Source organism: Scyliorhinus canicula, chromosome 1 (assembly GCF_902713615.1).
Source record: "Scyliorhinus canicula chromosome 1, sScyCan1.1, whole genome shotgun sequence".
NCBI lineage: Eukaryota > Metazoa > Chordata > Chondrichthyes > Carcharhiniformes > Scyliorhinidae > Scyliorhinus > Scyliorhinus canicula.
The window spans coordinates 176,064,138-176,077,872 of NC_052146.1; positions in this window are offsets into that span (position 1 = coordinate 176,064,138).

Consider the following 13,735-nt stretch of genomic DNA (forward strand, 5'->3'; position numbering starts at 1 on the left):
GGGGGGGGGGGGGGGGGGGGGGTGGTGGGTATTTTAAAAATTAATTTGCTTATTGTTAATTTATTTTGTTGTTTATTGGGTTGGGGGGGGGGGGTGGGGGGTTTGTTACATGCGTTGTTACGGGTGCCGGGGGTGTTTATTATTGTTATTATTATTGTTCTGTTGATATATATTTTTCAAAAATTCAATAAAAATAATAAAAAATAAAAAAAATCCCACCCAAACTCCTGGGATTCAGCGTTTGACCGTATCCTAACTCACACACATTTTGGCACTAAGCTTTCAAATTGCATTTCATCCATTGGTCTGATGCCTGCAGTGGGGTGTGGTGGTAGGATTTGCAGCTTTGAGCTGCATATTGTGGTTTTTATAGTTGCCAAGAATGAGTAACAACAAAGTCTTGTGGTTTCCTACTTTCAGCTTTCGATCATTAGTCACATTCCAAAGCAGAGTTGCTTGTCAAGGCATTTGAAACGACCATAACATGGTGCAAGGAACTCATTGACCATCCTAAAACAATGGGGCAGTTTTCGCGAGCTCAGGGTGGGGCAGTGTTGATGAGCTCAGGATGGGGCAGTGTGGCGGGGTCAGGGTGGGGCAGTGTTGTTGGTGGGCTCAGGGTGGGGCAGTGTTGGTGGGCTCAGGTGGGGCAGTGTTGATGAGCTCAGGATGGGCAGTGTTGGTGGGCTCAGGGTGGGTCAGTGTTGGTGGGCCAGGGTGGGGCAGTGTTGGTGGGCTCAGGGTGGGGCAGTGTTGGTGGGCTCAGGGTGGGGCAGTGTTGGTGGGCTCAGGGTGGGGCAGTGTTGGTGGGCTCAGGGTGGGGCAGTGTTGGTGGGCTCAGGGTGGGGCAGTGTTGGTGGGGTCAGGTGGGGCAGTGTTGGTGGGCTCAGGGTGGGGCAGTGTTGGTGGGCTCAGGGTGGGGCAGTGTTGGTGGACTCAGGTGGGTCAGTGTTGGTGGGCTCAGGGTGGGGCGTGTTGGTGGGCTCAGGATGGGGCAGTGTTGGTGGGCTCAGGGTGGGTCAGTGTTGGTGGGCTCAGGGTGGGGCAGTGTTGGTGGGCTCAGGGTGGGCGGTGTTGGTGGCTCAGGGAGGGGCAGTGTTGGTGGGCTCAGGGTGGGTCAGTGTTGGTGGGCTCAGGGTGGGGCAGTGTTGGTGGTCAGGGTGGGGCGGTGTTGGTGGGCTCGGGGTGGGGCGGTGTTGGTGGGCTAAGGGTGGGGCAGTGTTGGTGGGCTCAGGGTGGGGCAGTGTTGGTGGGGTCAGGGTGGGTCAGGGTTGGTGGGGCAGGGTGGGGCAGTGTTGGTGGGCTCAGGGTGGGGCAGTGTTGGTGGGATCAGGGAGGGGCAGTGTTGGTGGGCTCAGGATGGGCGGTGTTGGTGGGCTCAGGGTGGGGCAGTGTTGGTGGGCTCAGGATGGGGCAGTGATGGTGGGATCAGGATGGGGCGGTGTTGGTGGGATCAGGGTGGGGCAGTGTTTGGGCTCGGGGTGGGGCAGTGTGTGGTGGGCTCAGGGTGGGGCAGTGTTGGTGGGGTCTGGGTGGGGCAGTGTTGGTGGGCTCAGGATGGGGCAGTTGTGTGGGCTCAGGGTGGGGGCAGTGTTGGCGGATTCAGGGTGGGGGTAATGTTGGTGGGCTCAGGGTGGGGCAGTGTTGGTGGGCTCAGGGTGGGGCAGGCTGGTGGGCTCAGGGTGGGGCAGTGTTGGTGGGCTCAGGGTGGGGCGGTGTTTGGTGGGCTCAGGGTGGGGCGGTGTTGGTGGGCTCAGGGTGGGGCAGTGTTGGTGGGCTCAGGGTGGGGCAGTGTTGGTGCGGTCAGGGTGGGTCAGTGTTGGTGGGCTCAGGGTGGGGCAGTGTTTGGTGGGCTCAGGGTGGGGCAGTGTTGGTGGGATCAGGGTGGGGCGGTGGGTGGGATCAGGGTGGGGCATGTTGGTGGGCTCGGGGTGGGGCAGTGTTGGTGGGCTCAGGGTGGGGCAGTGTTGGTAGGCTCAGGGTGGGGCAGTGCTGGTGGGCTCAGGGTGGGGGCAGTGTTGGTGGGCTCGGGGTGGGGCAGTGTTGGTGGGCTCAGGGTGGGCAGTGTTGGGCTCAGGATGGGGCAGTGTTGGTGGGCTCAGGGTGGGGCAGTGTTGGTGGGGTCAGGGTGGGTCAGGGTTGGTGGGCTCAGGGTGGGGCAGTGTTGGTGGCTCAGGGTGGGGCAGTGTTGGTGGGTTCAGGGTGGGGCGGTGTTGGTGGGGTCAGGGTGGGGCAGTGTTGGTGGGCTCGGGGTGGGGCAGTGTTGGTGGGCTCAGGGTGGGGCAGTGTTGGTGGGCTCAGGGTGGGGCAGTGTTGGTGGGCTCAGGGTGGGGGCAGTGTTGGTGGGCTCGGGGTGGGGCAGTGTTGGTGGGCTCAGGGTGGGGCAGTGTTGGTGGGCTCAGGGTGGGGCAGTGTTGGTGGGCTCAGGGTGGGGCAGTGTTGGTGGGCTCAGGGTGGGGCAGTGTTTATGGGCTCAGGGAGGGGCAGTGTGGTGGGCTCAGGGTGGGGCAGTGTTGGTGGGCTCAGGGTGGGGCAGTGTTGGTGGGGTCAGGGTGGGGCAGTGTTGGTGGGCTCAGGGTGGGGCAGTGTTGGTGGGCTCAGGGTGGGGCAGTGTTGGTGGGGTCAGGGTGGGGCAGTGTTGTGGGCTCAGGGTGGGGCAGTGTTGGGGGCTCAGGGTGGGGCAGTGTTGGTGGGCTCAGGGTGGGTCAGTGTTGGTGGGCTCAGGGTGGGGCGGTGTTGGTGGGCTCAGGATGGGGCAGTGTTGGTGGGCTCAGGGTGGGTCAGTGTTGGTGGGCTCAGGGTGGGGCAGTGTTGGTGGGTCAGGGTGGGGCGGTGTTGGTGGGCTCAGGGAGGGGCAGTGGTGGTGGGCTCAGGGTGGGTCAGTGTTGGTGGGCTCAGGGTGGGGCAGTGTTGGTGGCTCAGGGTGGGGCGGTGTTGGTGGGCTCAGGTGGGGCGGTGTTGGTGGGCTCAGGGTGGGCAGTGTTGGTGGGCTCAGGGTGGGGCAGTGTTGGTGGGGTCAGGGTGGGTCAGTGTTGGTGGGCTCAGGGTGGGGCAGTGTTGGTGGGCTCAGGGTGGGGCAGTGTTGGTGGGATCAGGGAGGGGCAGTGTTGGTGGGCTCAGGGTGGGGCGGTGTTGGTGGGCTCAGGGTGGGGCAGTGTTGGTGGGCTCAGGATGGGGCAGTGATGGTGGGATCAGGATGGGGCGGTGTTGGTGGGATCAGGGTGGGGCAGTGTTGGTGGGCTCGGGGTGGGGTGTTGGTGGGCTCAGGGTGGGGCAGTGTTGGTGGGCTCGGGGTGGGGCAGTGTTGGTGGGCTCAGGATGGGGCAGTGTTGGTGGGCTCAGGGTGGGGCAGTGTTGGCGGATTCAGGGTGGGGGTAATGTTGGTGGGCTCAGGGTGGGGCAGTGTTGGTGGGCTCAGGGTGGGGCAGTGCTGTGGGCTCAGGGTGGGGCAGTGTTGGTGGGCTCAGGGTGGGGGCGGTGTTGGTGGGCTCAGGGTGGGGCGGTGTTGGTGGGCTCAGGGTGGGGCAGTGTTGGTGGGCTCAGGGTGGGGACGTGTTGGTGGGGTCAGGGTGGGTCAGTGTTGGTGGGCTCAGGGTGGGGCAGTGTTGGTGGGCTCAGGGTGGGGCAGTGTTGGTGGGCTCAGGGTGGGGCGGTGTTGGTGGGCTCAGGGTGGGGCAGTGTTGGTGGGCTCAGGGTGGGGCAGTGTTTGGTGGGCTCAGGGTGGGGCAGTGTTGGTGGGCTCAGGTGGGGCAGTGTTGGTGGGTTCAGGGTGGGCAGTGTTGGCGGATTCAGAGTGGGCAGTGTTGGTGGGCTCAGGGTGGGGCAGTGTTGGTGGGTTCAGGGTGAGTCAGTGTTGGTGAGCTCAGGGTTGGGTAGTGTTGGTGGGCTCAGGGTGGGGCAGTGTTGGTGGGCTCAGGGTGGGGCAGTGTTGGTGGGCTCAGGGTGGGGCAGTGTTGGTGGGCTCAGGGTGGGGCAGTGTTGGTGGGCTCAGGGTGGGTCAGTGTTGGTGGGCAGGGTGGGGCAGTGTGTGGTGGGCTCAGGATAGGGCAGTGTTGGTGGGGTCAGGGTGGGGGGCAGTGGTTTGTGGGCTCAGGGTGGGGCAGTGTTGGGGGTGGGTCTGGGGCAGTGTTGGTGGGCTCAGGATGGGGCAGTGTTGGTGGGGTCTGGGTGGGGCAGTGATGGTGGGCTCAGGGTGGGGCAGGGTTGGTGGGTTCAAGGTGGGTCAGTGTTGGTGAGTTCAGGATGGGGCAGTGTGGTGGCTCGGGGTGGGGCAGAGTTGGTGGGTTCAGGGTGGGTAAGTGTTGGTGAGTTCAGGGTGGGGCAGTGTTGGTGGGCTCAGGGTGGGGCAGTGTTGGTGTGCTCAGGTGGGGAAGTGTTGGTGGGCTCAGGTGGGGCAGGGTTGGTGGGTTCAGGGTGGGTCAGTGTTGGTGAGTTCAGGGTGAGGCAGTGTTGGTGGGGTCAGGGTGGGGCAGTGTTGGTGGGCTCAGGGTGGGGCAGTGTTGTGGGCTCAGGGTGGGGCAGTGTTGGTGGGGCTCAGGGTGGGGCAGTGTGTTGGGCTCAGGGTGGGTCAGTGTTGGTGGGCTCAGGTGGGTCAGTGTAGGCGGGCTCAGGGTGGGGCAGTGTTGGTGGGCTCAGGGTGGGGCAGTGTTGGTGGGCTCGGGGTGGGGCAGTGTTAGCGGGTTCAGGGTGGGGCAGTGTTGGCGGATTCAGGGTGGGGCAGTGTTGGTGGGCTCAGGGTGGGGCAGTGTTGGTGGGCTCAGGGTGGGGCGTGTTGGTGGGGTCAGGGTGGGGCAGTGTTGGTGGGCTCAGGGTGGGGGCAGTTGTTGGGCTCAGGGTGGGGCAGTGTTGGTGGGCTCAGGGTGGGGCAGTATGGTGGGTTCAGGGTGGGGCAGTGTTGGTGGGCTCAGGGTGGGGCAGTGGTGGGCTCAGGGTGGGGAAGTGTTGGTGGGCTCAGGGTGGGGTGGTGTTGGTGGCTCAGGGTGGGGCAGTGTTGGTGGGGTCAGGGTGGGTCAGTGTTGGTAGGGTCAGGGTGGGGCAGTGTTGGTGGGCTCAGGGTGGGGCACTGTTGGTGGGCTCAGGGTGGGGTGGTGTTGGTGGGCTCGGGGTGGGGCAGTGTTGGCGGATTCAGGGTGGGGCAGTGTTGGCGGATTCAGAGTGGGCAGTGTTGGTGGGCTCAGGGTGGGGCAGTGTTGGTGGGTTCAGGGTGGGTCAGTGTTGGTGGGCTCAGGGTGGGGCAGTGTTGGTGGGGCTCAGGGTGGGGCAGTGTTGTGGGCTCAGGGTGGGGCAGTGTTGGTGGCTCAGGGTGGGGCAGTGTTGTGGGCTCAGGGTGGGGCAGTGTTGGTGGGCTCAGGGTGGGTCAGTGTGGTGGGCTCAGGGTGGGGCAGTGTTGGTGGGCTCAGGATAGGGCAGTGTTGGTGGGGTCAGGGTGGGGGCAGTGTTGGTGGGCTCAGGGTGGTGCAGTGTTGGTGGGGTCTGGGTGGGCAGTGTTGGTGGGCTCAGGATGGGGCAGTGTTGGTGGGTCTGGGTGGGGCAGTGATGGTGGCTCAGGTGGGCAGGGTTGGTGGGTTCAAGGTGGGTCAGTGTTGGTGAGTTCAGGTGGGGCAGTGTTGTGGGCTCGGGTGGGGCAGAGTTGGTGGGCTCAGGGTGGGTCAGTGTTGGTGAGTTCAGGGTGGGGCAGTGTTGGTGGGCTCAGGGTGGGGCAGTGTTGGTGTGCTCAGGTGGGGAAGTGTTGGTGGGCTCAGGTGGGGCAGGGTTGGTGGGTTCAGGGTGGGTCAGTGTTGGTGAGTCAGGGTGAGGCAGTGTTGGTGGGGTCAGGGTGGGGCAGTGTTGGTGGGCTCAGGGTGGGGCAGTGTTAGTGGGCTCAGGGTGGGGCAGTGTTGGTGGGCTCAGGGTGGGGCAGTGTTGGTGGGCTCAGGGTGGGTCAGTGTTGTGTGGGCTCAGGGTGGGTCGTGTTGGCGGGCTCAGGGTGGGGCAGTGTTGGTGGGCTCAGGGTGGGGCAGTGTTGGTGGGCTCGGGGTGGGGCAGTGTTAGTGGGTTCAGGGTGGGGCGTGTTGGCGGATTCAGAGTGGGGCAGTGTTGGTGGGCTCAGGGTGGGGCAGTGTTGGTGGGCTCAGGGTGGGGCGGTGTGTGGTGGGTCAGGGTGGGGCAGTGTTGGTGGGCTCAGGGTGGGCAGTGTTGGTGGGCTCAGGGTGGGGCAGTGTTGGTGGGCTCAGGGTGGGGCAGTGTTGGTTGGGTTCAGGGTGGGGCAGTGTTGGTGGGCTCAGGGTGGGGCAGTGTTGGTGGCTCAGGGTGGGGAAGTGTTGGTGGCTCAGGTGGGGTGGTGTTGGTGGGCTCAGGGTGGGGCAGTGTTGGGGGGTGGGTCAGGTGGGTTGTTGGTAGGGTCAGGTGGGGCAGTGTTGGTGGGCTCAGGGGGGGCACTGTTGGTGGGCTCAGGGTGGGGTGGTGTTGGTGGGCTCGGGTGGGGCAGTGTTGGTGGGCTCAGGTGGGGCAGTGTTGGTGGGCTCGGGTGGGGCAGTGTTGGTGGCTCAGGGTGGGGCAGTGTGGTGGGCTCAGGGTGGGGGGTTGGTGGGCTCAGGGTGGGGCGGTGTTGGTGGGCTCAGGGTGGGGCGGTGTTGGTGGGCTCAGGGTGGGGCAGTGTTGGTGGGGTCAGGGTGGGTCAGTGTTGGTGGGCTCAGGGTGGGGCAGTGTTGGTGGGCTCAGGGTGGGGCAGTGTTGGTGGGATCAGGGAGGGGCAGGGTTGGTGGGCTCAGGGTGGGGCGGTGTTGGTGGGATTAGGGTGGGGCAGTGTTGGTGGGCTCAGGATGGGGCAGTGATGGTGGGATCAGGATGGGGCGGTGTTGGTGGGATCAGGGTGGGGCAGTGTTGGTGGGCTCGGGTGGGGCAGTGTTGGTGGGCTCAGGGTGGGGCAGTGTTGGTGGGCTCGGGTGTGGGCAGTGTTGGTGGGCTCAGGATGGGCAGTGTTGGTGGGCTCAGGGTGGGGCAGTGTTGGCGGATTCAGGGTGGGGGTAGTGTTGGTGGGCTTAGGGTGGGCAGTGTTGTTGGGCTCAGGGTGGGGCAGTGCTGGGTGGGCTCAGGTGGGGCAGTGTTGGTGGGCTCAGGGTGGGGGCAGTGTTGGTGTGCTCAGGTATGGGCAGTGTGGTGGGCTCAGGGTGGGGCATGTTGGTGGGTCCAGGGTGGGTCAGTGTTGGTGGGCTCAGGGTGGGGCAGTGTTGGTGGGCTAGGGTGGGGCCAGTGTTGGTGGGCTTCAGGGTGGGTCAGGTGTTGGTGGGCTCGGGTGGGGCAGTGTGGTGGGCTCAGGATAGGGCAGTGTTGGTGGGGTCAGGGTGGGGGCAGTGTTTGTGGGCTCAGGGGTGGGCAGTGTGGTGGGGTCTGGGTGGGGCGTGTTGGTGTGCTCAGGGACCTGGGGGCAGTGTGGTGGGCTCAGGGTGGGTCAGGTGTTGGTGTGCTCAGGGTGGGGCAGTGTTGTGGGCTCAGGTGGGTCAGTGTTGGTGGGCTCAGGGTGGGGCAGTGTTGGTGGCTCAGGATAGGGCAGTGTTGGTGGGTTCAGGGTGGGGCAGTGTTGGTGGGCAGGGTGGGGCAGTGTTGGTGGGCTCAGGGTGGGGAAGTGTTGGTGGGCTCAGGGTGGGGTGGTGTTGGTGGGCTCAGGGTGGGGCAGTGTTGGTGGGTTCAGGGTGGGTCAGTGGTGGTAGGGTCAGGGTGGGGCAGTGTTGGTGGGCTCAGGGTGGGGCACTGTTGGTGGGCTCAGGGTGGGTGGTGTTGGTGGGCTCGGGTGGGGCAGTGTTGGTGGGCTCAGGGTGGGGCAGTGTTGGTGGGCTCGGGGTGGGGCAGTGTTGGTGGGCTCAGGGTGGGGCAGTGCTGGTGGGCTCAGGGTGGGGCAGTGTTGGTGGGCTCAGGGTGGGCGGGTTGGGTGGGCTCAGGGTGGGCGGTGTTGGGCTGCTCAGGGGGGGCAGTGTTGGTGGGGTCAGGGTGGGTCAGTGTTGGTGGGCTCAGGGTGGGGCAGTGTTGGTGGGCTCAGGTGGGGCAGTGTTGGTGGGATCAGGGAGGGGCAGTGTTGGTGGGCTCAGGATGGGGCGGTGTTGGTGGGATTAGGGTGGGGCAGTGTGGTGGGCTCAGGATGGGCAGTGATGGTGGGATCAGGATGGGGCGGTGTTGGTGGGATCAGGGTGGGGCAGTGTTGGTGGGCTCGGGGTGGGCAGTGTTGGTGGGCTCAGGGTGGGGCAGTGTTGGTGGGCTCGGGGGGGGCAGTGTTGGTGGGCTCAGGATGGGGCAGTGTTGGTGGGCTCAGGGTGGGGCAGTGTTGGCGGATTCAGGGTGGGGGTGTTGGTGGGCTTAGGGTGGGGCAGTGTTGGTGGGCTCAGGGTGGGGCAGTGCTGGTGGGCTCAGGGTGGGGCAGTGTTGGTGGGCTCAGGGTGGGGCAGTGTTGGTGTGCTCAGGGTAGGGCAGTGTTGGTGGGCTCAGGGTGGGGCAGTGTTGGTGGGCTCAGGGTGGGGCAGTGTTGGTGGCTCAGGGTGGGGCAGTGTTGGGGGCTCAGGGTGGGCAGTGTTCGGTGGGTTCAGGTGAGGGCAGTGTTGGTGGGCTCAGGGTGGGGCAGTGTTGGTGGAGTTCAGGGTGGGCAGTGTTGGTGGGTCAGGGTGTGGGGCAGTGTTGGTGGGCTCAGGTGGGGCAGTGTTGGTGGCTCAGGGTTGGGCAGTGTGGTGGGCTCAGGGTGGGGCAGTGTTGGTGGGCTCAGGGTGGGGCAGTGTTGGTGGCTCAGGGTGGGGCAGTGTTGGTGGCTCAGGGTGGGGGCAGTGTTGGTGGGGCTCAGGGTGGGGCAGTGTTGGGTGGGCTCAGGGTGGGGCAGTGTGGTGGGCTCAGGGTGGGCCAGTGTTGGTGGGCTCAGGGTGGGGCAGTGTTGGTGGGCTCAGGGGTGGGCAGTGTTTGGTGGTTCAGGGTGGGGCAGTGTTGGTGGGGTCAGGTGGGGCAGTGTTGGTGGTGCTCAGGGTGGGGCAGTGTGGGTGGGCTCAGGGTGGGTCAGTGTTGTGGGGTCAGGGTGGGCAGTGTTGGTGGGCTCAGGAGGGGGCAGTGTTTGGTGGGATCAGGGTGGGTCAGTGTTGGTGGGCTCAGGGTGGGGCAGTGTTTGGTGGGGTCAGTGTGGGGCAGTGTTGGTGGGCTCAGGGTGGGTCAGTGTTGGTGGCTCAGGGTGGGGCAGTGTTGGTGGGCTCAGGGTGGGGCAGTGTTGGTGTGCTCAGGGTGGGTCAGTGTTGGTGGGCTCAGGGTGGGGCAGTGTTGGTGGGCTCAGGGTGGGCAGTGTTGGTGGTCAGGGTGGGTCAGTGTTGGTGGGCTCAGGGTGGGGCAGTGTTGGTGGGCTCAGGATAGGGCAGTGTTGGTGGGGTCAGGGTGGGGGCAGTGTTGTGCTCAGGGTGGGGCAGTGTTGGTGGGCTCTGGGTGGGGCAGTGTTGGTGGGCTCAGGATGGGGCAGTGTTGGTGGGGTCTGGGTGGGGCAGTGATGATGGGCTCAGGGTGGGGCAGGGTTGGTGGGTTCAGGGTGGGTCAGTGTTGGTGAGTTCAGGATGGGGCAGTGTTGGTGGGCTCGGGGTGGGGCAGAGTTGGTGGCTCAGGGTGGGTCAGTTGGTGAGTTCAGGGTGGGGCAGTGTTGGTGGGCTCAGGGTGGGGCAGTGTTGGTGTGCTCAGGGTGGGAAGTGTTGGTGGGCTAGGGTGGGGCAGGGTTGGTGGGTTCAGGGTGGGTCAGTGTGGTGAGTTCAGGGTGGGGCAGTGTTGGTGGGTCAGGGTGGGGCAGTGTTGGTGGGCTCAGGGTGGGGCAGTGTTGGTGGGCTCAGGGTGGGGCAGTGTTGGTGGGCTCAGGGTGGGGCAGTGTTGGTGGGCTCAGGGTGGGGCAGTGTTGGTGGGCTCAGGGTGGGTCAGTGTTGGCGGGCTCAGGGTGGGGCAGTGTTGGTGGGCTCAGGGTGGGGCAGTGTTGGTGGGCTCGGGGTGGGGCAGTGTTGGTGGGCTCAGGGTGGGCAGTGTTGGTGGGCTCAGGGTGGGGCAGTGTTGGTGGGCTCAGGGTGGGGCGGTGTTGGTGGGCTCAGGGTGGGGCGGTGTTGGTGGGCTCAGGGTGGGGCAGTGTTGGTGGGGTCAGGGTGGGGCAGTGTTGGTGGGCTCAGGGTGGGGCAGTGTTGGTGGGCTCAGGGTGGGGCAGTGTTGGTGGGATCAGGGTGGGGCAGTGTTGGTGGGCTCAGGATGGGGCAGTGTTGGTGGGATTAGGGTGGGGCAGTGTTGGTGGGCTCAGGATGGGGCAGTGATGGTGGGATCAGGATGGGGCGGTGTTGGTGGGGTCAGGGTGGGGCAGTGTTGGTGGGCTCGGGGTGGGGCAGTGTTGGTGGTCAGGGTGGGGCAGTGTTGGTGGGCTCAGGGTGGGGCAGTGTTGGTGGGCTCAGGATGGGGCAGTGTTGGTGGGCTCAGGGTGGGGGCAGTGTTGGCGGATTCAGGGTGGGGCAGTGTTGGTGGGCTTAGGGTGGGGCAGTGTTGGTGGGCTCAGGGTGGGGCATGCTGGTGGGCTCAGGGTGGGGCAGTGTTGGTGGGCTCAGGGTGGGGCAGTGTTGGTGTGCTCAGGGTAGGGCAGTGTTGGTGGGCTCAGGGTGGGGCAGTGTTGGTGGGCTCAGGGTGGGTCAGTGTTGGTGGGCTCAGGGTGGGGCAGTGTTGGTGGGCTCAGGGTGGGGCAGTGTTGGTGGGCTCAGGGTGGGTCAGTGTTGGTGGCTCAGGGTGGGGCAGTGTTGGTGGGCTCAGGATAGGGCAGTGTTGGTGTGGGTCAGGGTGGGGGCAGTGTTGGTGGGCTCAGGGTGGGGCAGTGTTGGTGGGGTCTGGGTGGGGCAGTGTTGGTGTGCTCAGGGTGGGGCAGTGTTGGTGGGCTCAGGGTGGGTCAGTGTTGGTGGGCTCAGGGTGGGGCAGTGTTGGTGGGCTCAGGGTGGGCAGTGTTGGTGGGCTCAGGGTGGGTCAGTGTTGGTGGGCTCAGGGTGGGGCAGTGTTGGTGGGCTCAGGGTGGGCAGGGTGGTGGGCTCAGGGTGGGTCAGTGTTGGTGGGCTCAGGGTGGGGCAGTGTTGGTGGGCTCAGGATAGGGCAGTGTTGGTGGGTCAGGGTGGGGGCAGTGTTGGTGGGCTCAGGGTGGGGCAGTGTTGGTGGGGTCTGGGTGGGCAGTGTTGGTGGGCTCAGGATGGGGCAGTGTTGGTGGGGTCTGGGTGGGCAGTGATGGTGGGCTCAGGGTGGGGCAGTGTTGGTGGGCTCAGGGTGGGGCGGTGTTTGGTGTCTCAGGGTGGGCAGTGTTGGTGGGCTCAGGGTGGGGCAGTGTGGGTGGGCTCAGGGTGGGGCAGTGTTGGTGGGCCCAGGGTGGGCAGTGTTGGTGGGCTCAGGGTGGGTCAGTGTTGGTGGGCTCAGGGTGGGCAGTGTTGGTGGGCTCAGGGGGGCAGGGTTGGTGGGCTCAGGGGGGGGCAGTGTTGGTGGGCTCAGGGTGGGTCAGTGTTGGTGGGCTCAGGGTGGGGCAGTGTTGGTGGCTCAGGATAGGGCAGTGTTGGTGGGGTCAGGGTGGGGGCAGTGTTGGTGGGCTCAGGGTGGGGCAGTGTTGGTGGGGTCTGGGTGGGCAGTGTTGGTGGGCTCAGGATGGGGCAGTGTTGGTGGGGTCTGGGTGGGGCAGTGATGGTGGGCTCAGGGGGGCAGGTTGGTGGGTCAGGGTGGGTCAGTGTTGGTGAGTTCAGGATGGGCAGTGTTGGTGGGCTCGGGGTGGGGCAGAGTTGGTGGGCTCAGGGTGGGTCAGTGTTGGTGATTCAGGGTGGGGCAGTGTTGGTGGGCTCAGGGTGGGCAGTGTTGGTGTGCTCAGGGTGGGGTGTTGGTGGGCTCAGGGTGGGGCAGGTTGGTGGGTCAGGGTGGGTCAGTGTTGGTAGGGTCAGGGTGGGGCAGTGTTGGTGGGGTCAGGGTGGGGCAGTGTTGGTGGGCTCAGGGTGGGGCAGTGTTGGTGGGCTCAGGGTGGGGCAGTGTTGGTGGGCTCAGGGTGGGGCAGTGTTGGTGGGCTCAGGGGGCTCAGTGTTGGGGGGTCAGGAGGCTCAGTGTTGGGGCTCAGGGTGGGGCAGTGTTGGTGGGCTCAGGGTGGGGCAGTGTTGGTGGGCTCGGGTGGGGCAGTGTTGGTGGGTCAGGGTGGGGCAGTGTTGGCGGATCAGGTGGGCAGTGTTGGTGGGCTCAGGGTGGGGCAGTGTTGGTGGGCTCAGGGTGGGGCGTGTTGGTGGGGTCAGGGTGGGGCAGTGTGTGGGGTCAGGGTGGGGGCAGTGTTGGTGGGCTCAGGGTGGGCAGTGTTGGTGGGCTCAGGGTGGGGCAGGTTGGTGGGTCAGGGTGGGGCAGTGTTGGTGGGCTCAGGGGGGGCAGTGTTGGTGGGCTCAGGGTGGGGAAGTGTGGTGGGCTAGGGTGGGGTGGTGGGCTGGGCTCAGGGTGGGGCAGTGTTGGTGGGGTCAGGGGGGTCAGTGTTGGTGGGGTCAGGGTGGGGCAGTGTTGGTGGCTCAGGGTGGGGCACTGTTGGTGGGCTCAGGGTGGGGCGTGTTGGTGGGGTCAGGGTGGGGCAGTGTTGGTGGGCTCAGGGTGGGGCAGTGTTGGTGGGCTCAGGATGGGGCAGTGTTGGTGGGCTCAGGGTGGGGCAGTGTTGGTGGGCTCAGGATGGGGCAGTGTTGGTGGGCTCAGGGTGGGTCAGTGTTGGTGGGCAGGGTGGGGCAGTGTTGGTGGGCTCAGGGTGGGTCAGTGTTGGTGTGCTCAGGGTGGGGCAGTGTTGGTGGGCTCAGGGTGGGGCAGTGTTGGTGGGCTCAGGATGGGGCAGTGTTGGCGGCTCAGGGTGGGGCAGTGTTGTGGGCCAGGGTGGGGCAGTGTTGGTGGGCTCAGGGTGGGGCAGTGTTGGTGGGCTCAGGGTGGGGCAGTGTTGGGGGCTCAGTGTGGGGCAGTGTTGGTGGGCAGGGTGGGTCAGTGTGTGGGCTCAGGGTGGGGCAGTGTTGGCGAGTTTATTGAGGATATCTATTAGGTTTTTCATTGTGTGCCTGATATCTATTCTCTGTTCTCTAGATGTGATTCATTAAGCACAGACGTACTTATTAAAGATGATAGAGACTGAACTGTGTCTCTTACAACAGGCTGTTGTATAAAAAAGAGAAGACATTTTAGAAACATTGAATAAAGCTTTGGTTACGCACATAGAATCTTGAGTGTATCATCTCTGCATATCCCCAAGGCATAACATGCGACACTGGCAATGAGGGTGATGGAAAATAGTTTTCCTTTCTTCACGGGGAAATCCACCCATACTGTGCGATTGATGAATTCCGGGCTCAAGAAGGTACTTGCGCTGTCGAGGGATGGACAGTCTGGGCATAGCAGCAATCCTCCTGAAGGTGATACACTCAGAGCAGAGGGCCAACAAGTGTATGCAGTTCACTGCAGACATTGTCTACATTTGATCAGACAGTAAGTGCTCTCAGAATATACTTGGGCCAAAGAAAAGTGTGATGATCGAAAAATAAACAACCCACCAGAGTGCGTCCATAAATCAATACATAGCAATTGGTTTTCTACATGTAAATTTGGCGCATTAGCTAACAACCTCATCTTCCACATAGGATCTGTCCCTGTCCTCACCAGCCAGCTCAGCAGCCTGTTCCTCAAAGGGGGTGAGGGGTGGGGCAACTCCGGAATTCCCCTCCACTCTGGGAACTCTCCCTGTTATCGTTGATCTTCT